The 24,396-nt window shown below is 48.3% G+C and overlaps 1 protein-coding gene across 7 annotated transcripts in view; it reads right to left on the reverse strand.

The window, feature by feature from the left end:
- The window catches only part of ATP9B (ATPase phospholipid transporting 9B), a 251,414-nt gene that overhangs the window by 101,542 nt on the left and 125,476 nt on the right, over window positions 1–24,396 (reverse strand). The gene's annotated exons all lie outside the window — the stretch shown is intronic.

The raw sequence follows: 24,396 nt of genomic DNA on the forward strand, positions 1-24,396 counted from the left end.
ATTCCCATTGGTGGATCTTCCTAACTCCATCAGAGGTCAGCACCTGTGGCTGTCCTCCAATGAGCTTCGGTCTCCTCCTCCAGTCTGGCTTCCTGGGCCGGACACAGCCCAGCTGTGGATGCTCCCTGGGACCACTCATCCCCATAATCAGATCTCTGGTCGCACTTCCCTTTAACTACACATGCTTCCACAAGGTCCATAAAATAAAGACTGGTCAAATCTCGCTTATTAAAATGTTTTTCTCTACTGTTTTTATCTAAATGTGGTAAAACTTGCTGACATGGCACCAACTACTTTGGGGAAAGCACAACAGACTGAATAAAATGACCAAAACGACAACCAAGAAAGTAAACAGTCAACAAAGGCAAGTCTTTTATCCAGCAAAGTAATCAAAGGACAAATAACCCCACGGTACCTGCCTGTTCTACCTCAAGCCTTCCCTCCCATGCTCTAAGTGGGTCCTACCGAGTTCCAAGCAGGGACGGGGCGGTGTGTGTGGAGCCCCAAGGTTCTGGGTCGGGCAGGAAGGTGTCCTCAAAGAGCCAGGGTGGGGGCACGTGGAAATGCAGGCCTGAAGGACTCCCAGAGATGCACTCTACACTCCTCTGTGTCCTTCAGAATCTCTCAGAGCCTTGATACTTGACTGATGATTAACTGTCCTTACAAAACAATGCTCTCAAGAAAACAGCAAGGTGAGACACATATTCCTCCTAAAGGATAATCATATAACTTACATGAAGAGCATTTTAAACTACAGAAGAAGCTGCTGTGAATTGCCTGAAGTGAGCGTTGGTCATCAGATTTCTCTTAAACAATGATCCACCGCAGGTAAGCTAATTTTTCTTCAATTTCCTTTCAAAATAAGTATGACATGATGGTAGGAAATGGCACCATAATGACTAGAATTTAAACGAATTAATTCTTCCCAGACTATTTTAAGTACCTATAATCCACGGCGGCACACCCCATCTTCCCATCTGCCTGTCACTACGACAATAGGCCTCAGGCAGGCTTCAGCTCACGTGTCTTCCCAGAGCTCAGGGGCTCACGCTTCATCCTGGGGCCCCACTCCACGAGAACGGTCCGTGTGCACAGGGCTGCGTGCACAATGTCTGCGTGAAGTGCCGCAATGTCATCTGGCCTGTGTGCAAATTCACCATCTTTGTTTCCTCTCTAGATGCACAACTAGTAACGGACTGTGGGCAGGAGAGACATGGGGAGTACCGGCGGGCACGCGGGCAGAGCCTCGCCTCTCAGCCAGTCCAACTCCGCACAACCAGGCAGCTGGCCCCACGCACCTCCCAGTGTGGCCCTCGGAAGCTCTTCCAAGGCGAGATACATCTGGGCCCACTGGGGTCTCTGGCTGAAAGGCACCCTCTCCACTGTGAGCCCTCTGCACGGACGACTCAGGCTGCCGGCCCGGGACGCGGCCCTGGAACCTCTGTGGTCTGGCCCACAACTGGCACAGGGGAACCGCTCACTGCAGCCAACCGCCATCATTCTCGTTCTCACTAATGTCATGACAATGCATCTACTTCTCCTCTGGTCTGATTTCTTTCAAATCCAAGCAAAAACACTGTTACAGAATAGCCGACGTGGAGGCTGCAGATCTTTCCCCCTTTTGAAATCCAATCATTGGAACAGCTTTCTCCAACAGGAGGTCACGTCGGCTCCTGGCCCCTCAGCCACTGGTCACACACATCACCATCTCAACAGCGGAGGAAGAGGAAGGAAGCTTAATTTCACAGCCTGTCCACACACAGCTCGTGAGGTGGGGTAGGGGCAGAAGAGTGATTCAGGACCGGTCAGGACGGTCAGGGCCATGCTGAGCCCACAACTACTAAGGAGCTGGCTCCGGCCTGGCCAATTCCGTGAGTGAAAAGGGCTGGAGTAAGATCTGGACGTGGGCAAGCATCTTCAAAGCGACCACCCCATCGCTCCGAACACACATGGGAGTGTACAGAGTTGGAATAAAAATGGTGGGACTGACCTGTTCAGGGTCACCCTGCACTATGGTCTCGCACATCAGCAGCCCAAACTGACAGGAGTCACTGTGCTTTCTTCTCCAGTGTTTCTGTGAGCCTCCGCACCTACATGTCAGGGACCCACCATCTGCCTCCCTCACACGGATAGGAGATGGCTTCCCTGGGGCCCTGAGGCGGCCTCAGCACCTCACCAACAGCAGTTAAGAGTCTTGTGCTACAAGTCACCAAGTTTCTCATTTAAAAAACTATCAGCTGGCCAAACAGGGTAAATTCTTTTTCTTAGAGGGGTGGGGCAGCAGGAGAGAGAGAATGTTCAACAGGACAACCTGAGATCATGACCTGAGCCAAAATCAAGAGGCGGTCGCTTGACTGACTGAGCCCCCCAGGCGCCCCAAGACAGGGTAAGTTCCTGAGACGACAGTGCTCAACATCTGACTGGGATCTGTAATTAAAATGCAAAGTATGCATTTAATATTTTTAATGGGAAACCAATTTGGGAATAAAAGGCTTCACTGCAACTATATTTTTATATGGCAGTAACCAGAAAATGAAATTTTAAGAAGGTAACAAACGAAACAGCATCAACAAAATCTACCTACCTAAAAATAAATCAAACAAAAGGTGTACAAAACTCTACAGAGAAAAATCATAAAACATTATTGAAAAAATTAAATCATACCTGAAAAAACAGAAAGGGATACACAATATTCATCAAAGTTCTACGAGAGTGACTGCAATCCCAATCAAACTCCCTACAGTGATGGAAGATTATCAGCATGGAAACGGACGCACAGAGCACGCACACCCACTGTGTGTGGACACGGGACCGTACCTGCAGCGCCACGAAGGACGGATGGACCTTCCACGTGGTTATGGGCCCATGGACGTCTACACAGGGAAGGAAGTGGAAACTGTCCCATCTTCACATGAAACACAAAACCTAGTTCCAGACATCTAGAGATGTGAGAAAAGTAAAATAAAAACTTCTAGAAGACAGAGTATCTTCATGACCCAGGGTAGAGAAAGATTTCTTAAACCATAAAAAGAAAAAAATAACTGATTACATTAGAATTAACAATCGCTATTCATCAAGTCGCCACGAAGAGCACGAGGAGGCAAACCGAGTGGGAGGAAGGAGCGCACCTGCGTGGCCTCGCGCTCACAGCGGCGCGCAGGGAACCCCCACAAGGCGGACACAGAAAGACTAGCCGTCCAATGGAAAGACAGGTAAAAGACACCCACGGGTAATTCTCAAACCAACAACGTCTGGACAGACGATAAACACAGAGGACGCTTAACCTCACTAGTCATCAGGGAAATGAAAACTAAGAACACAGCGGGACATCGACACATGCCCACTAGAATTATGTTAAAACTGGAAAAAAACGGACAACCCAAGTGTGCACAAGGTCCCAGAGGAACTTGAACTCCCAGCACCGGGAGGAATGAAAACGGGTGTGCTCGCTGTGGAAGACTGGAATTACGTGAAATGAATGTAGACACCGTGTGACCCAGCGGCCCCATTCCCCGGGCACCCACCCAAGAGAAACCGTATCTATGCGCACACAGCACACAGACACACCCACACCAACGTCCTAGCGGCCAAGAGCTGGGGGGACCCGAAGATCCCCCAGCCGCAGAAGGACGCGCCGCACAATCACGGTTTATTTACACCGTGGACTAGTGCGCAGACATGGCCCAGGGCAGAGCGCTGCATCCAGCCTCACACGTGAGGAGCGCTGTGCCGCGGGGGCCAGACACAAGAATCTGTTTCACGTAAGTGCATTTTTTGTAAACTTCAAAATCCAACAAAAATAATGCTGATTAGATAGGGGAGGACAGTGGTTATTCTTAGGGAGGAAAGGGCAGGGGAGGGGAGGTCTACTGGCTTGTAGACTTCGGTGTGCACGGCGTGTTAACAAAAATTAAAACAGAAAATCAAAACAGTAAAACAGAAATTAAGTATCATTCCTGTTGTCAAACAAAACCCAAGCACTGAGGAAAACCTCCAGAGGTGAAGCAGGAGATGACGGGCTGGGAACAAGACACGTGGGGGGAAGACCACTCCAGAGGAAGAGTAAACAGGTGTGGAACCGCATGTGCCGCCGTCGAGGAGGCGAGCTGAAGAGCCCTTTGAAACCGCAGAAACGGGGGCGCCTGGGTGGCTCAGTCGTTAAGCATCTGCCTTCGGCTCAGGTCATGATCCCAGGGTCCTGGGATCGAGCCCCGCATCGGGCTCCCTGCTCCGCGGGGAGCCTGCTTCTCCCTCTCCCACTCCCCCTGCTTGTGTTCCCTCTCTCGTTGTGTCTCTCTGTCAAATAAATAAATAAATAAATAATCTTAAAAAAAAAAAAAAGAAACCGCAGAAGCGGCGCGAGCAGCTCACGAAGCACGGCGGCCCGGCCAGGCTGCGGGAGTCCCCGCGCGTCCAGGGGAGGAAGGCCCCCACGCGCTCCAGCGCTCCCGCCGCCTGCGCCTGCACTCGGGGCACTCGGGGCCCGCGGGGCACAGCCCTCCCTGCTGCCGGAGCCGGTCTTCTGCGAGGGCGACCGGGCAGACGGTAGAGGCGAGAGGGTTTCCCGCTCTGCATTTCCAAACCGTGTGGCTGTTACATCTAGAGGCGCCTCCCCACGCTAGGCCCTGGAAGCCCGCGGCTAACCCTCCGGCGGGGCTTCCTCTCCCCTCAGGCTGGTCGGAAGGCTCCGGGCGCCTGCGGTCTACCCCCAGCCCCGGGCGCCGCTCCCTGGCCCTGAGGAGGTGCTGCCGCGACCGCCACCTGCCCTGGCCGTGCGCGCTGTCCTCCTCCAGGCCGTGCTCCCACTTTCTCTGGCTTCCGTCAAGGCTGTCTCTCTGCCTTTGGGTTGCTCGGTCTCAGTGGGACGCAAGCGGATGTACATCTTTTTGGCTCTGGCCCGGCTTGTTCCCGGGGCTCCGGCATCTGTGGTTTGGCGTCTGTCATCAACTGTAGGACGGCTCCAGCCGCCTGTCAGCTCTGTCCTCTCTGGCTGGCACGTTACACCTTTTGAGACCGTCCCTCACTCTCGGAGGCTCTGCTCCTGGCTTCCGTTCCCTTTTTCATTCTTTTTTTTTGCTTCTCATTTGGGAAGTTTCTTTTGTCCTGGCTTCAGACTGGCGCTGTGCAGCCCGTCGCAGCCCTTCTTCCTTTGTCACAGTGATCCTTTCGATCCTTTCAATAGCGTGTCCCCCCACCCGCACCCCCCACACCGGCTCCCGCACAATGTCCGCTGTTCCTCCCAGAGCCCGTAACGTCGACCACGGTGCTTTCCCCTCCCGCCCGCTAACTCCAGAGGCTGCGCCCTCTGTGCGTCTCGGTCTCATGTTGGCTTTGTTTCTCCAGGCTGTTCTCCTACCCGGCAGCATGTCTTACAAGGTTTGCTGAAAGCTGGACATGATATACCAGGTAACTTGAGCAGGGGCTGAAGTGCCCGAGGACCTCTGGTGTCCGCGCTCCGTCTTCCCCGCCGACTCGGGCTTCTTGAGTGTGGCTCCTCGGGGAGTCTACGCCCCAAAGCTCTTCCATCTGGAACCTGCCACCGTGGCCCTGGAAACCCGCCGGTGTGCGGCTAAGGTGTGGGGCCGTAATTCACTCCCAGGTTTTCAATGGACCTGTCACCTTCACAAATGGGGGACTGAGTGGGAGAAATGCCCTCCCCAGGGGGGACAAGGCCAGACAGGCTTTTCACGGTCTACAGTAAGACTCTGCTACGTAGGGGACACTCCGCCCTGTCCCCTTCCTGCCTTGCAGAGTGGGGGGGGCTCTGGAGCCCCCAAGACGGCAGCACCCAGGTCCCAGCCTCAGACAGTCCACACTCGTCCTCCAGAATTGGTCAGAATGACTTAATTAGTCCTTCCAGTTGATGGCTCCAGCTCAGCAGATCTCAGCCTGTCTCTCAGATTTCGGGTGACAATTGCTGATCTTCTCGGTTCAACTCCTTTCTGCTGTAGGGCCAGGCGTGCCGACTTCCCAGGCCGACAATGGACGGGGCCCACTGTGCCACCCCCTTCTGGCTAGATGCGGGGATGGTGCCGTGGCCCCGGGTGCTGGAACCACAAGCTAGGAGAAACCCAAGTCCCCAGTGACCCCAAGGAGAGCACTCCGCTGTTCTCCGAACCACTGTGATGTCAGGGCCCATTTGTTACTGCACTTAGCTTACTCTGGCTCACAGCCCGCACAACCCTGACAGCAAAACCCAACAACCCACTCTCGCCTTCTGGAGGATCTTTGCTGGAGAAAGTCACACAGCAATTTACAATCATCCTTCTAGAAACGGCGTCTCCAGCCTCTACGAGGGCTTCAGCAACATGGGTCAATCTCTCTACTTGCTTTGGAATGGCTTGTTTTCCCCACCCTCTCTACTCCGTATTCCCAAGGTTTTTCTCCAGGCCAGAGGGCTCTCCCCTGACTTCACTCTGACAGACCAGCACGCTTCCTACTTCATCCAGAACATGGAGCCGAGTGGTGTGTCATGACCAGCCATGTCTGAACGAATCTGTACTGACCAGACCTCCTCCCGCTCCTTCTCCTGTCCCATGGAATGGGATGTCCCTCACCCAGTTCAAGGACACCCTCCTCTCTGCGGAAGAACCTCCTGTGTCCTTTGGGATTTTATTCTGCTGACTCTGTCTCTCTGGAATCTTCCATCTCTTCCTTGCTCCTGGCATGGCCCAGAAACACGGCCACATTGTTTGTGTCCTGTAAACCACCTGAGAATACTCATCGCCTCATGCCCCCCTCCCTCCCTGCTCGTCCTGGAGGTCCCCGGAGCCCTGCAAATGGTCAGAGCCATGTGTATGCTGTGGTCTGCTGCATCTGACACTGGTGGTCATTCCCTCCGGCTTCAAACTCTTCTCTTTGATTCAGCTCATACCTTTGCCCGTTTTGTGGGCTCTATTCCTCTGACCATACTAGTTCTTGGAGGAGCACAGGTGTCCTCCTTGGCCCAAGCCTACTCAGACAGCTTCCATGAGAACAGTATCTATTCCCACAATCCCAACTAACAGTCCACTCTCTACCCTAACCAGGAGGTACAGAATCTTATCTAACCACACCTAGAATTCTCTACCTGCAAGTATCAGAAGCTCCTCAAATCTCCAACATCTGGGAAGTTTCACAGTAGTAGGTATCATCTTTATAGAATGTAGGCTGAGATGTGCAAGGCGTAACTTTATTTTCCTAAAATAAATCCCGAAATATTCAATCTAATAGAATCTGGTCACAACCTAAAATCATAATTAATATTTCAGATTTAAATTAAATTGCATTCTGGCCTTTACCACTGTTTCCCCACCCCCACCTAAGATCCAGGATGGGGTGGGGGCGCCTGGTGGCACCTGAGGATGAGGAGGCTCCCTCCCCTGCCCACTATCTGCATGGTATCGGCTCTGGGTGCTGAAGTCCCAGGGTCGGTGGTCAGCACCATGGCAGACACTTTCCTGGTCTTCCCCGCATCTGCCCCTTCTGGTGGCACGGGGACTTCTGAGACTGCCCTGCAGGACTCTGAAGCCTGCCGCACCTGTGGGGGGGTTCAGCTGGGGACAACCTGGGGCCTTGGCATCGTCTGCGCCCACAGCTGTGCTACTGGGGCTTCTGCTCCAGGAGGCAGGAACTCCACACCCACACCCCTCTTCCTTGCTTCTCCTATGCCTCTCCTTTATTTTCCAGAGCAGGCTATGACAGGGTGTCTACAGAGGGATGATTTGGCTGTGCCGGCCTTCTTTTCTCCTGCTCACACGTACATTCCACTTTGGTTTCTTTAAGACTTGGCTTCTCGAATCTCAACAGCACACAGCTCTTTCAAATCAAGTCTCAGTTTTTAAGACCATCAAATTTGTTTTAATCTATTTAAAAACTCAAAAGCTGAGCACCAAGCTACGTATTTTTTCTTTCCATTAATATTTTAAAATTTCTAGTTTCTTGCACCTCTGACTGCATTTTTGAGCACTTATGAGGTGTGAGGCAATGTACTGTAAATAAAATATTACAGTATCATTACCTCAATCTCATGCTGTAGAAACGACGACACTGAGCTGTCTGAAATGGGTCTCACCAGATGTCATCTGCTGTCCGTCCTGCCTTCTGAACCAGTCTTCCACAGCGGTCAGACAATCTATCACACACATCTCCCTGCCCTGAGCTCATTTTGCTCTGGCTCTGGAATGTGGGTCAAGCACTCCACAGTGGCACGGAAGGCCCTGTGTGATCGAGGCCTTGACCGTTTCTTCAAGGACAGTTCTTGTCGCTCCCTTCCATAACCACACACGACAAAAGTGCCAAATCACTCCTGGTCTGGGACCTACGCACCCAGGGTCTCTGCTCGCCCCTGACCGGAAGAACCCTGGAGCCCCCTCCTCGAGTCTGACCCCCTCCAGGCCACACCTCCCAGGTTTGTTAGGGTCAGTGTTCAGTGCTCCTCAGACACCTGAGGACTAGTAAGACTATAAAGGACAAGTCCGTTTTAAAATGGTCTGTTAATATGTCTCCCACTGAGCAGATGATGAGCTCCTCCAGGGACAGATGTTTAGGTCCCCATGTATTTCCTGTGCCTTAAAAAGCCCCTGCACCAAACCAGTGTTCACGAATGGATGAAGGAGCAAGTTACCAGCATCCCAGGTAATTCTGAGGAAAGCACTGAAGCACGAAACAGAAAACAGAGAATTTATACTCAATTTCTTATTATGAAACATGTGGTTAATTGATATCAAAAGATTATAAACAGGGGAGCCTGGGTGGCTCAGTCGGTTAAGCGTCTGACTCTTGATTTCAGCTCAGGTCGTGATCTCAGGGTCGGGAGATGGAGCCCCTCGTTGGGCTCTGCGCTTGGGATTCTCTCTCCTCTGCCCCGCCCCCGTAAAAAGAAAAAAAAGGTTACAAACAGAAACTTCATGTTAATTAGTAAGAGCGGCAAATAGCTCGACCTGCATCCAACCACCAAACTAACAGAGAACTTCAGATCGGACGATAAGCAGGAGCAGGCTGGGCCAGTAAGAGGCTCCCACCGCCCTAGGGTGACAGAAGGATAGATGAAAACCTACCAGTTTACTTTGAAAAGCTAGCATCGAAGCACTAACAAAATAAGAAACTGAACATTTTTATACTTCTTGAACTACTTACATTGATTTTAAGGGGAAAAACGATTAAAGTACTCTTCATTTATTCTTAAAACTTGCACATGAACTGTCTCTTCTAAGCAATGTGAATCTTACTTTGAAAAACAGACCCAGGTCCTGAGCACCCCTCTTTTCTCTTCAGCGCACTAACTCAGCATTAAAACAAAAACGGAACACACAGCCACAACCCAGCATGTTACATACACATCCTTAAAATGACTTAAAGTACGTATTAAATGAAATTGTGCAATCACATGGATACTTTAAAATGTCCAAGAACCCATTTATTTATTTACTGGTGTTACTTAGCAACCACAAGTATCTTTAGAAGTGTTATGAATCGATGCAGAAAGCCACAGTTCGAGAATAGACCTTGAAGAAGACTGATGACTAATTAAAGAATGTGAGGAAACTTCTCAATCTGATTTTCTTCTAGAATGTAGCATACAGGGATGCCCGGGTGGCTCAGCTGGTTCAGCGTCTGCCTTCAGCCCAGCTCGTGATCCCAGCGTCCCGGGATCAAGTCCTGCATCGGGCTCCCTGCTCAGCGGGGAGCCTGCTTCTCCCCCTGCCTGCCGCTCCCCCTGCTTGTGTTCCCTCTGCCTCACAAATAAAAGATCTTAAAAAAAAAAAAAGAATCTAGCATACATTCCGTAGTAACCTCACCTGACTGCTAAGAAGGCAAAGTGAGCACATTCCCCTGAAATCAAGCTGCTGCAATGTCATCTGCGTTTATCTAAAGTACGGAACAAATGCATCATCTTAGCCCTAAATTAAAACTTGGAAGTAGTCATTTTTTCTTTATATTGTTTGGAATTAAAAACATATTAAATTGGTCCATTATGAAAATTCTGTTTTCTATGTTGTGTGTTTCAGACCATGTCTGTATCTTAAGGCTATGAAACAATTTTTGTAATTGTAATAAAAAAACAAATTATTGACTTTAACTTAAGAAGATGGTTGCTTGAATGACTAAATATCCAACCAAAACAAAATAAATCCTTCTCTAAATTGTATCCTGCACAAGCCGCTCATTTCTACAGGTTAATGCACTTTGTGTAGTAATGTCACATTTCTCTCTTTCTCTACTTCTCCCGCGCGTGTCTGTGTTTGCAGTAGCGGGAGAGGGTCCGTAATGTCGCTCCGCAACCACACGGTTCTACGCAGCACGGAGTTGGCCATAAGCGTTCCTGCAAGGAAGAGTACTATGTACTCCATGTTTAGTGAGCATCACTACCCACGGCAGAGTCCACACGAATCCTGCTCTGTGGCTCGAAGACATCAATTTGAGTTCTAGGCCTAGCTTCCTGAGTCTGTTCATTAACTTTGAAGTCACTTAATTTGGAATATTAAAAAACAAACAAACAAACAAAAAACCCTATCCTTAATGTCAGCACAGCAACTCATACTTAAAATAAGTCACTATTTATTGAGGGTGTACTGTGTGTAAAATGTAGGGAAAGAGACAGAAAATACATGTATCCATGACAAATTCCCTCTTAATCTCTTTCAGGACAGTGTTTATTTCGAATCCCAAGCAATAATAGATGCAAAAAGCAATTCCAATTAAGTGAGCTCTACTTGTTTAGAAAGCAGCAGATGGAGAAAGGGAAGGAACATGGCTTCACCTGTCTCTTTGCCCAGGGTCCCACAGACCGCTGTCTGGCAGATGTGGAGGGTGGGGAGCCTCGGCACCTGAGCCCACCCAGGGCTGTCTGTGGGGAGCGGGAGGTCCCCCAGCAGGAGCGTCTGCTGCACCAGCACAGTGGTGTGTGGCCACGGACTTGCCAACAGGACGAAACCCTGCTCACCAGACCGACGTCATATTCAACGCTCAAAGAGACTCAGCAATTTTGATCTCACTTCCTCTTAAATCAACTGAAGACAAATACTATTCTATACTCACCTAAAGGCTCTTTCAGGGTGAGGCTTTAAGTATTTAATATGTCTCTCATTGGCTCTCTCAACAAGTGACTCATCTGTTCAATCGGCATTTACCGAACACCTCATGTGTCTGAATAACAACCTATAAGCTTGGGCTGAGGTCTACAAGATGAATGAACAATGGTTGTAGCCTTCACCGAAATGAAACAAAAATAAAACAACTGGAGAATAATTACTTGAATGTGTCCCTGTCCTTTCTAAACACAGTGCATGTGGCCTGTGCCCTAGCGGAGTCGTCCAGCCCCCAAGAGGGCACAGGCCCAGGTGGGGGATGGCACTGAGGCCCCCGAGGAAGGAGACAGGCAAGGATGGTCGGGCCCAGGGGCTGGAGCTCAACAGGAACAAAGGGGTACAGCTGGGAAGGGTGGGATCAATCAAATAAGTAAACACATCAAGGGCAACAGTACCCATGTTTCTCGCTAGAGAGAGAGAAAACTAGAAGAAACCGGAGCAGCAAGTGTGCCTGAACTCCCAGTGTTCAACACACATACATAAAATTAGGCTTAACGGCGCGTGTCTGTGCACGCACGGGTCCATCCATCCGTCTTCTGTCACACTTCCGCCTCCTTACTCCGTCCCACGCCTGGGCCTGGGTACAGCACATCCCAACAGCTTCGAGCACACCCAGGTCCCTCCTGACTCCCAAACAACATTCTCTGCTGGAAGGAACCCACGGCTGATCCCAGGGCAGGGGCAAAGAAAGTACAAGATGAATCTGGAACATCTTTTGTGGCAGAAAGAAAAAATAATATTTTTATTTTTTATTTTTTTATTTTCATTTTTTTAAATTTAAGTTTACTGGGGCGCCTGGGTGGCTCAGTCGTTAAGCGTCTGCCTTCGGCTCAGGTCATGATCCCAGGGTCCTGGGATCGAGCCCCGCATCGGGCTCCCTGCTCTGCGGGAAGCCTGCTTCTCCCTCTCCCACTCCCCCTGCTTGTGTTCCTGCTCTCGCTGTCTCTCTCTCTGTCTCTCTCTGTCAAATAAATAAATAAAATCTTAAAAAAAAAAAAAAAATTATATGCAAAACCAATTAAAAAAAATTTAAATTTAAGTTTACTTTAGTTATAATATACTGTATTATTAGTTTTAGGGGTAGACTGATTAGTTGCATATAACACCCAGTGCTTGTTACATCATGTGCCCTCCTGAATGCCCATCACCCAGTGACCCCATTCCCCACCCACCTCCCCTCCAGCAACCCTCAGTTTGTTTCCTATAGTTAAGGGTCTCTTAGGGGTACCTGGGTGGCTCAGTCTAGGTTAAGCAGCTGCCTTCAGCTCAGGTCAAGATCCCAGGGTTCTGGGATCGAGACCCACATCGGGCTCCTTGCTCAGCAGTGAGCCTGCTTCTCCCCTGCCGCTCCCCCTGCTTGTGCTCTCTCTCTGTGTCAAATAAATAAATAAAATCTTTAAAAAAAAAAGTCTCTTATGATTTCTCTCTGATTTCATCTTGTTTTATTTTTCCTTCCCTTCCCCTATGATTCTGTTTTGTTTCTAAATTCCACATAAAAGTGAGATCTTATGATAACTGTCCTTCTCTACTTTACTTATTTTGTTTAGCATAATACCCTCTAGTTCCATCCACGTCATTGCAAATGGGGAGATTTCATTTTTTGATGGCTGCATAATATTCCATTGTATATATGAACCACAACTTCTTTATCCATTCATCTGTCACTGGACATCTTGGCTCTTTCCATAGTTTGGCTATTGTGGACTTTGCTGCTATAAACATCGGGGTGCACGTACCGCTTTGATCACTACATTCGTATCTTTGGGGTAAATACCCAGTAGTGTAATTGCTGGGTCGTAGGGTAGCTCTATTTTCAATTTTTTGAGGCACCTCCATACTGCTTTCCAGAGTGGCTGCACCAGCTTGCATTCCCAACAGTGTAGGAGGGTTCCCCTTTCTCCGCATCCCCGCCAACATCTGTCGTTTCCTGACTTGTTAATTTTAGCCATTCTGACTGGTGTGAGGTGGTATCTCATTGAGGTTTTGATTTGGATTTCCCTGATGCCAAGTGATGTTGAGCACTTTTTCATGTGTCTGTTGGCCATTTGGATGTCTTCTTTGGAAAAATGTCTGTTCATGTCTTCTGCCCATTTCTTCACTGGATTATTTGTTCCCTGGGTGTTGAGTTTGATCTGTTCTTTATAGATTTTGGATACTAGCCCTTTATCTGATATGTCATTTGCAAATATCTTCTCCCATTCTGCCAATTGTCTTTTGGTTTTGTTGACTGTTTCCTTTGCTGTGCAAAAGCTTTTTAGCTTGATGAAGTCCCAATAATCCATTTTTTTTACTTTGTTTCTCTTGCCTTTGGAGATGTGTCTAGCAAGAAATTGCTGTGGCCAAGGTCAAGGTTGTTATTGGCTGTGTTCTCCTCTAGGATTTTGATGGATTCCTGTCTCACACTTAGGTCTTTCATCCATTTTGAGTTTATCTTTGTGTTTGGTGTAAGAAAAAGGTCCAGTTTCATTCTTCTGCATGTGGCTGTCCAATTTTCCCAACAACATTTACAATACTTCTAAATGATGGCTTTATGATAATGGGACACAGACACTGGGCTGAATGCACTCCCACAGGCCAAAGGGACAGCATAACCATCAATCAAGGACAGTAACAGACAGATGATGACGCCAGGGGCAAACAGAAAACCACCAGTCACAGGGAAGACAGTGTAGGAAGAGCTAAGTGTAGTATCTGGAGTACGGCAAGTGCTCAGTAAGTGCGCCCTCCATCTTGCAGCGCCCCCACCCCATCCGCACACTGCCAGAGCACTTCAACCACCCAGGACAGCATCTCAGTCTCCAGTGAGCCCACGTCCCCTACAAAGACACCACATAACTTTCAGGCAAATCATCTTGATATCCTTCTTCGCTCCTAATTAAACTGCCCAACATCGATTATGTCTGAGGAACCTGGACTGCAGCAAGAGAACAAGACACAGCTTCTGCCTCCAGGAAGTTTACAATGTGTGGAAGAGGCAGACACGTAAACAAACAGTTACCCCAGGTTTACTCCTTTGTTCAACCAGTTTGCTAAGCATGTGCATCGGGCAGGGCACCCGAAATAACAGACATGAACAATCTCTGTGGTAAAGCAGCTTACCTGTTAGTGGAGGAGGCAGACAGACTAGTCACACAATGATCTCATTACGTCTCTCCTCAGAGCTCAGGGTTAATGCAGGGAGCTCTGATGCTGCCCAAGGCTAAGCAAGCGGGGGCCACTGAAGCTTGGTGAGCACAGAATCAGAGGTGAGCCTCTGGGCTAAGCACCAAGCAGGTGGAGGGCAGGCGGTACGTAGCCCACAAGGAACGCCTGCAAAAGGTCTGGGCCTCCTGGCTACAGTGGAGGTGCCGGTGTTTGTCCTGCAAGAAATGGGGACCCCTGGAACCCTCCTACACTGTTGGTGGGAATGCAAGCTGGTGCAGCCACTCTGCAAAACAGCATGGAGGTGCCTCAAAAGGTTGAAAATAGAGCTACCATACGATCCAGCAATTACACGACTGGGTATTTACCCCCAAAATACAAATGTAGTGATCTGAAGGGGCACATGCACCCCAATGTTTATAGCAGCAATGTCCACAATAGCCAAACTATGGATAAAGAAGATGTGGTATATATACACAATGGAATATTATGCAGCCATCAAAAGGAATGAAATCTTGCCATTTGCAATGACGTGGATGGAACTAGAGGGTATTACGCTAAGCAAAATAAGTCAATCAGAGAAAGACAATTATCATATGATCTCACTGATATGAGGAATTTGAAAAACAAGACAGAGGACCATAGGGAAAGGGAGGGAAAAATGAAATAAGACGAAACCAGAGAGGGAGACAAACCATAAGGGACTCAATCTCAGGAAACAAACTGAGGGTTGCTGGAGTGGAGGGGGGTGGGAGGATGGGGTAAGTGGGTGATGGACACTGGGGAGGGTATGTGCTATGGTGAGCGCTGTGAATTGTGTAAGACTGATGAATCACAGACCCGTACCTCTGAAACCAATAATACATTATATATTAATAAAAAGAAAAAAGAAAAAGAAACGGGGACCCCTGGAATGGCTTTGGGCAGGAAACTAACCTCAAGCAATCTGCACTCTGTAAGCATGTGTGTGGCTGGGTGTGATGCCCAGAGAACAGGACTGCAGCTGCCTGAGCTGTGCGGGTGAGGGGGATGGCAGCAGTGCTTGGACGGGGGTGCCATCCCAGAAGTATGGGAAACCCTGATGGGCGGAGGGGTGCCCCAGATGAGAGCGGGTGCTGGTAACCATGGGGGGATAGGGGAGGCTGGAGGGTGCAGGTGCAAGGGAAGATGACGATGAGAGCCTGGCGCTCCAGCCACCAGCCCACAGGTGCACCATCCTCTCACACAGACACCTTCAAATCACCTGAGTTTCTACGACCCTGTCTCCTGCCAGAGGAGCCCACCACGGAAACAGTGATTCGCAGCTTAGGCAGTAATTGTATTTTCAACGTAATACCCACACTGCAGTGCATCTGTATAAAATAGATCATTTTAAATCCCTAAATTACCAGGATGAAAACTTTTACAAACTTTGCATTCCAAACAATTCTTCTCTGTTTTGAAAGTAAAAATTTTTGTGAACTAGATGTGCTTCAAAAAATAAGATTCATAATCAGAAAGTAATGTTATAGTTCTGTCTATAATAATGTCTTGGTTGTTTAAAAATTTAGAAGTTTTAATGGAGTAAAAAAGCCAATTAACACAGGTGCCCAGGGTAACACGAAGCCCCTGGGCGGCACCGTCAGCACCTCGGGGTCACTGTGGGTCTGTCTGTCATTTACCAGCGTGCCCTCCTTCTTCAGGAATGAGAATAACACAAGACAGTGCTCTTCTGAAGGGTCCTCTCAACCTCGGCCTCATTTCAGCACAAATTCAAATCAACCAACCAGACAGCTCACTCGGCCAGCCCACTGCACTAACTAGCCCAGCCTCAGTTATTAACTAACCTGCACCAGGACTAAGCTCACACAGTCACTAGGATGGGGGTGTTTACAATACGTGAAACACCCAGCAGGCCCCGTGCAGCCCTGTCACCCGTGACCTCACGACCTCCACCCTTCTGAGCCACCCCCCCAACCCCCTGGCCTGGTGCAGCACTCCTCCCACCAGGATTTAAAAACATCAAACAGTAAGTATTTCACCTAATCTTTGCTAAAGCTTTGCCACTGGAAGCTCTGTTCATGGAGGAAGGAACTAATTAACCTTAACCAGTATGTTTTGGGCTCACTCAAAACTTTTCCTATTGCCTCTAGAAAACACTACGAAGAAATACCCTGGCATGCTGATTTCAATTTATACTGAAGCTAAAAAGAAAAAAAAAAAAGAAAGAAAAGGAATGTCTGATGTGTAACTTATCCCACAGAAGTTTGTGTGTCCTGTGTTCAAAAGTGTCATTCTGACTCAAGGCCTCAAAAAAGTTTTGATTTTGATGGTATTCCACAATTTAAAAAGCAGCCTCAGAGATGCTTGCTGCGGATGACTGGCCCTCGGAAAGAAATCCCAGGCGATCAGCAGTCCATCACAGTGGGAAAGCTCACACACACACACACACGATATATTTTAAAGTTTTACAAAAGGTAATTATTAGCTGACACCGCTAATTGCATAGGAGAAAAGAAGGCCATTTAATCTCACGTTAAATTTATCACACACGTTTTAGTTAATGCAGTTTCAAAAAAGAAACTGTGGTACAGTTGCTACTCCAACGACAAATCAAATTTTTAAAAAACGGTAGCATTCAGAATATATCTTCAGATGTATGAGAAGACAATTAAGTTGAAACCAGATGTTTTAAGATTTGTTTCCAAGCAATATTTTTAAAAAACTGTCGCTTAGAAAAAATGAACTATGGAGGGGAAAAGAAACGAGCAGCTCCTCAGTAGAACTATCTAATCACCGGGCACACGTGCTGGGCGCTGGGCCAGGGGCGTGACACGGTCACGGCAGCCAGCCTGGGGCCGCTCTCCGGGGGCCGGCTCGGGGCCCGGGCAGCAAGCTGGAGGCGCCCTGCACAAGGACCCAGCGGGCCTCCCAACCCACCCAGACCGCAGCCCCCAGGACAAGCACCCCGCACGGCCTGCCGAGTGCTGGCCAGTCCATGTCCCCACCGAGGACCAGCTTCTCTCTCTAACGAGGAGGAGCCACGTGGGGGCCGAACGCGCTGCACAGTAGGCCTTCCCAGGACACAGTAAGGAGACCACGTGGCCTCCCCTTCTAGCTGGCCTGGCTTGGAATTTACCCCCAGGAAAGTCTGCTTCCGAACCCACAGCATGCACACAACCTGTTCCTGACCCCGAGGAGGCCCCCGTGTGCACCGCTGCACCGCGGGTCTGTACCACTCAGACCCACCACAGCCCTCTTGGGAAGAAGACACTGACTCTGGGAATCTCAAAACAACAGGAAAACCTCATTGCCCCCCTTCCCAGTCTCCACGCATACCATCGTCACCCACACTCCACCTTCCTTCGGTTCCTGTCCCAAGTTTTAAAACCAGTCTTACTCCTTACTCTCGGTTCTACTAGATATTCCAGATCCCATTTCTCACCTGTCCAAAATGGCTTCCACCAAAAAAGGCTTCAGGATAATCTGATGATGGTAAGTACTCAGTTTTGTGAGCTCATACAAAGTAAGATGGAAACATTGGGATCAACTTCCACAAATTTCTAACAGTTTTTATAGGCTCGGAGTAAGGAAACAAGGATTTCAAAAAACAAAGACAATTATGAAAATATCTGCTTCTTGAATAAACTATACTTTCATTTTTTAAGATTTATTTACTTATTCAGAGAGACAGGGAGCGGGCACCAGGTGGGGGAGCTGAGGGAGGAGAGAGAGAATCCTAAGCAGACTCCCTGCTGAGCGTGGAACCCGGCTCGGGGCTCGATCCCAGGACTCTGAGATCACAACCTGAGCCGAAATCAAGGGTCAGACGCTGAACCAACTGAGCCACCCAGGTGCCCCTGTACTTCTTTGTTAAGACTTTGGTTATAAAGAATTTAACTATACGGCTCAGAAATGATAAAATACTATTGAGTAGTTTTCGACAAATGATTAGTAAGCCCTCCTCATTCAGAACTTTATGTAAAACTGAGTCTTTTTAGTGATACAAAGTATTTAAATAATAAATACGCTCGTGTTCCTATTTAGAACACCTGCTTTATAATCAAATTCATACTTAAAAGGAACTTAGGGACTAAATCCAGGTTTTCTGGTGTAGATATTTGCTGCATACTCTGATAGAGCATTATGTCCCAGATGTTATCATTAGGATTGCTTTCTAACCATTTAGCATTTTGCCTCTTTATTGCTTTCCTGAAATTATAAGTTTATTTACATTCACACTGCTGATGAAGAAACCCAACTTTTCACCGTGAGCAGCTGTAATACTCAAGTGTGCGGTCACACAGGCGCAGCAAAGGCGGGCTGTGCGGGGCCATAAGCCCTAGAACCACCCTGGGTCCCGTCCACACGCCGCTGAACCACGTTATCGTAGGCGGGTTTCTCTCGTTGATCTTTTCCTGATGAGGCTTTTAAACACTATGATTTGTTAATATTAATAACAGTTATCCAGACACAGCATTGCTGAAGTCTCGTTATCTACAGTTGCTGTATTCCACAGCACGCAGCACTTGCACGAGGCACACGACCACATTTCTAAACAGGTATTTAAACCCAAAGATATTTTATTACTCAAGAAGACAACTATTAGAAAAATTAAGGGGTGCTATGATTGCACACAAGAAACCACAAGAAAATAGAGAAGGAAGTTATTCTATGGTAACATCTTAATATAAGTCAATACAACTTTTAAAATATTAATAAACTGCCCTTTTTAAAATAAGAAAGCTATTCTCCAACACAGCCTTGATATTTCAACCTACAAAGTACAGCACAGATGATTCTATTTTGTTCTGTTATCTGAAAATGCCTTTACAACAATTCAGAGAACAAGAAGTAGCTCTAATTCACATAATGGCACATATCACCTGTCTGTCAGTGAGACATCTGAAAGCATCTTTTTATTAGAAACACAAATCAATATGCCCAAGGGATTACAATAACTGCCTGAAGCAATCTGTATTACCATTTCATCCCTGACGCTCTTGCTCGGAGCAACTTATTATTATGAATGGCATGAAAATGGCAGCCTGTCACAATTGATTTTTCTTAACCTCCTGTAAGAATTTTCCCTCTTAAATGTAATCAAGTATCATCTTATTAAATATATCTCAAGCTAGGTTTTATAAAACAGTCCATTGCTCAAGTTGTATTCCTTATAATTTAAACTTTCACCAAATATTATTATAAAAGTAACTGCTTAGTAATAAAAACTTTTGGTTTGTTCGAAGTTTTAAGATAACAATTTCAGACTGGGTAGACCCCATGTCCCTGCCTTGCGCCTGCTGGAACCCTGGAGGCACGCATTTTCGTCCTGAAAAAGAGCCTCGAGAACTGGTCTCTATCTCAGAACTCTCCTCCATCGAACAACATCGTAGAATTTGGTATTAATCGACACAACTGGATAAAACGTGCTACATTTTAAAGAGTATTCTGATAAGCCCTTGTAATAAGCTTAAAGCTGTATATTCTGATTCTATAAAATGATCAACTCAGATTCCAAGGACCACTCTGCAAGGGTGAATTAACATGGGACACCTGTCAGTGATGAATCTGGTTGCAGCTTAGTTAACCTGCCCACAAATTCTCTTTACATCTCACATTGTCCTGGCCACTAAGGAGGTGGTGGCTCTCGGTTATCAGTGTGTGTCCCAGCCCTCAGGGCTGGCTGCACCCCCAGTTTCCAATTCAGGAGGTCTAGGAGAGACACCCCGGGGCAGTCTCCGTGCAGGCAGAGGTAACGCTGATGTCGCCAGCCCGGGGCCACTCAGCTGGGCCACGAGACAAGGCCGTGGGGACAGAGAGGTGCCGCAGAGTGAGACAGGTGGCTGAGGCAGCAGCTAGAGAAACCGCCCTCATCTCTGTTTTTTAAAATGCATGCCTGGGGTAGAGGGTAGGCATCCGTGGCCACAGCAGAAGATGAGGCAAGTGATCATATTTTTCTCCTCACTTTTCTGTTGGATGTTTTCTTTCTGATAAGCAGCTAGAGAAGAACAAAACAGACAAAATGAAGACAAAAGGAGAAATGCCCAAATTAAGGCTTGGGAAATGAGATGGGCAGAATGACAAGTTTAAGAACAGGTTTTATGAAGCAACTAGCAGAACTGGTTAAATGGCGAACATCCCTCTACTCAGCTCTGGGAGGGTATTCTGAAAGGTGCACATGCTGGTGCACGAGCACCTCCGGCCTCCACGGGGAAGTCACACTCACATCCCCTGACCCGTGGGGACGGCTGGTGCTTTTCCCAGGCAGAGACAGGACTCTGTGCGACAGCCCTCACCAGCGGCTCCACCACGGGGGACAGGGCCCTACGAGCGGGCCGTGATGTCGAGTAACGCCACCTGTGTGCACCTGCGACTGTGGAAGTTCCCCGACTCGCCTGCCCCATCACCTGTCACTCTGGACCAGCCATTTCTCTGCCCATGTCTCTGCTTCTGCTCTGAGGCTCTTGAACATCGGCCTGAGAAAGCCACATGCTCCTTACTGGCTCCATTACTAACTTAAGAATCCCAACAGCTGTTGGGTCCTTCCATCGCTCAAGAACTGATGAGGCCGAATTGTTCGGCGAATCCTCTCCCACTCCGGCCGTGCTGTGCGTCCCTCTCCCCACCTGAATGACTGTTACCACTGGTTCTCCCCCACCAGTCAGCACTGCTCTCTTCCCGCAGAGCCTCCATCCCAGAAGCTCACAGATGTTTCACCAGTGAGCATGTCCCTCCTCCACACGCTACGGGAAGGCAGGGAATCAACGCACTACGGAGCGAGAGCGAGGACACACCGGCTGACGGACTGAGGACCGTCCACGTGTGTCCAGAGCCATGGAGCCACGCCCTACTGCACACAGCAGCTCTTCCCCCGGTGACCCCGGTGATCTGAAGTGACTGCGGGATGACCGTGGAACTCATTCTTCCATAGACTGCAGCTTCTCCTTTATAAACTAGGGCCCTCTCCTTCTTTTATGGAAAGCATGAATAATTTTATAATTTTCTCACCAGAAACAAACAAGATCAATAAAACCCTCTGCCCTCATCCCTGCTGCTGTCCTGATGCTTCGGGCTCCCTCCCAACCCTCGGCCCCACTGTCCTTCCCCTCATCCCCGACCTTCCATCTCCTTTTGCATCTGATTGCCCTGGAACAAATCAAAGACAATGATTCTCCTGTTGCTAAATCCACTCGTGTCTTTTCATTTTTCTCCCTAACGACCTCCAAAGCGCCAGCAGGCTGCGGACCTCCGCCCAGCGCTACAAGTGCCTTCCTCCTTCAGCCTTCCTTCCTGGGCCCTCTTCCGCCGCTTCAGCCCTTCGCTGCCAGCACTATGAGGTTCGACGAGGTTCCTGTCTCGTTCTGGCTCTTACTGTACATAAAAGGCCTGGGAGCTCTCATCTATGACCACGCTGGGGTAGCCAGTGGTCTTAAGTCATTAAATATCCCCCCTTTCCCTCCTTCTGCACTGGGGGTTGGCCTTACCCCCCTGGCCCACTCACCTTCTGTGAGGCCATTCCTTGCTCTGGCCAAGGAAAGGTGAGCTGAGCCACTCGGTATGTAACCCGCCCCGTCTGTGTCTTCGTACCCAGTGGTCCTGGAGGGCTCCCCGAGGGACCGTGAGGAGCAGAGCACCTGCCAACGTGTCAGACCCGTACTGAGGAGGAAAGCAGTCTTTGCTGTAGTGAGCCACTGCGGTTTTCCAGGCCGTGCGTGGCACAGCATGACTCGGAGACAGGACTCTTTCGTAAGTACGTATTTCCAGCCCCAATTACTCTGCTGTCGTGAGCACCACAGCGAAATCTCACTGGAGCACCGTGTCTGTCACCGCCCTACACACACGCAGAACGGAGCCTGAGGAACAGTGCGCTTCCCCCTAAAGAAGAGAAGCTCAGGGAAATGGTCTGACTGCCCTCTGAGATGTTTCCTTTGCGTTTCGGGTGGCCTTCCATGAAGTCCAAATGTTGGCTGGTTTAGTAAGCCACTGCAAGAACACGGAGAGGTCGTCTTTACATGATGTCTTCCTTTCTCTCTTTAGGGATCTGAGTATCACATAATCTTTTCATTCAACACGTATCAGTACTTCCCCTAGATAAATTACATCTGTCACTTTTTGCCCCCTGTAGCATGCACATGTTTCCTGAGTTTTTTTCTTATAAATCTGGCATTTGACACTTAGAAATATTTAATAACATATGCAAATGTAGAGATTTTATTCTTCTCCTAGGAGCATTCCTTAATTCACACAAGCGTCTCCTCAAGCTGGCGCCCTCTGACCCGCAGTGCTTCCACGGAGAAGCACCACGCTGACACCGCGGCCTCCTGCACCACCACGGCCCCGCTCCAAAACCAGATGCCACCACTTCCTGCGAGGGTGGTCATGCAGGTTCACGACGTCACGTACCAAGCGCTTCGAACAGCACATGCCACGTGTCGGCGCTCTGCCTGGGCCTCAGCTATCACAGGCACAGAGACTTCCGCCTGGGGCTGATGGAGCACCAGGAAGGTGCCAGCCATGGAGGAGCACGTCTGCTCCGCCTGGGAGGCTGACGGGCGGCACAGCAGGGTTCTGAATCCAGTTCTGCAAAAAGTCAAAGATACCCTTCCAGTCACAGGTATGCTGTGTTACCACCAAGGACATTTAGAAGTTTTGTTTTGTTTTAAAGGAGGGAGAGAGGAAGAGGAGGAGGGGGAGCAGGAGGACTGCTGATATGGGCATGGAGCAGGTCTCCAGGCCACCCGGCGGGACAGCGTGGGGCGGGTGCCCCACAGCTAGGTGTACCCTGAGTACTTCTGGGCACTCACTCACAGGCGCACGTCACTGTACAGGAGGACAGGGACGGTAACACGTACTGAGCGGTAAGACACAGAACTCAGCCATTTGCCCAGGGTCACAGAGCTGGCTAGTGGCAACGCCCAGACTCTGACCGGGCAGCAAAGCCCCAGGCCAGAGTTCTTCACCTCCGGTATACACCTGGGAAAGGTCACCCAGCTGCCTCTGTGCCCACGCCCAAGGGGAAGAGCATGGAGCCAAAACCAAAGGTGTCTGCAGAGTGGTGAGGTGCGGACAGACAACGGGAGGGAACAGAAAAGAAGCCACCCCGAGGAGTAAGCTGGGAGGAAACAGGAGTTGTGTTACATGACAGGATAACTTCTCAGATTTTAAAGCTTACTATTTAAAATAAAATTGACCCTCAAAGTCATCCTAAAAGTAAAATGATTAGAAATGATTAAGAAACAAAACATACCCTAGAACTCGTATATGCATAGGTAGAACATTCTAGTTTTGCTTACTAAAGAAAAAAAAATATCGCTATACTTCACAGAAAACATACACAAATATGCATGTAATTCTGTCAATTTGTTTAATAATTTATTTTTAAATAGATTTACCTCTACTGAAAAAATAATGACTTGAGGTATATTCAATTTCCTCAAATGAGCGCAAGGTTTGTAATAGACATCAACAGGGATAATTTTCCATGTTATCACAATCAGAATTTAAACTAATACAAATGTGTCACACACAGACATTTGGAGTCCTAATGAACACTACTTCATCGAGCTCCCTGGGATGACCCGTGTGGCCTGGCGGGGGCAGGGACACTCGCCAGCCAGCAAACGTGTCAGAACCACTCGGAAGCACTGCAAATGGGCACGGACATTCAAAGGGTAAGGGACGCTTTCCTAATGTTGGAAGGGTTAATTATTTTTTAAACTAATATTTAGCTGAAAAAATGGAATATATCTTGTCCTTAAAAATATCTTTTCAAAGAATTATTTCATTTCTATTGCTTTGCAATAAAACTTCCTACAGAAGACAACCTTTTCTATTAATTACTCACAAAGCAAGGTATGAATCCACGAGAGTGCTTTTTTTGTTCTACTCAGATACACCTCAGATTATATTTCAAATAAAAAGGAGTAAAATGCACAGTTAAAAAGAGCTTCTCATAAAGTGGACATCAGCACATTCTGTGACTTGACCATACAAAATGTATTAACCAAATAATAGCAAGCAAGAATTCAAACTAACTTTTTTTGTCCCTATGTAACTTGCATACACACGGTGCCTACCTAAACAACAATTTCAGGAGTACAACAGAAATATGATCAAGTTAGGAATATAATCAAGCAGTCTTTAAAACTAAAACCTCTTTTCAACATGCTTATTTGAAATGAAAGTAACTTAAATGAGTTCAACA

Source organism: Halichoerus grypus, chromosome 13 (assembly GCF_964656455.1).
Source record: "Halichoerus grypus chromosome 13, mHalGry1.hap1.1, whole genome shotgun sequence".
NCBI lineage: Eukaryota > Metazoa > Chordata > Mammalia > Carnivora > Phocidae > Halichoerus > Halichoerus grypus.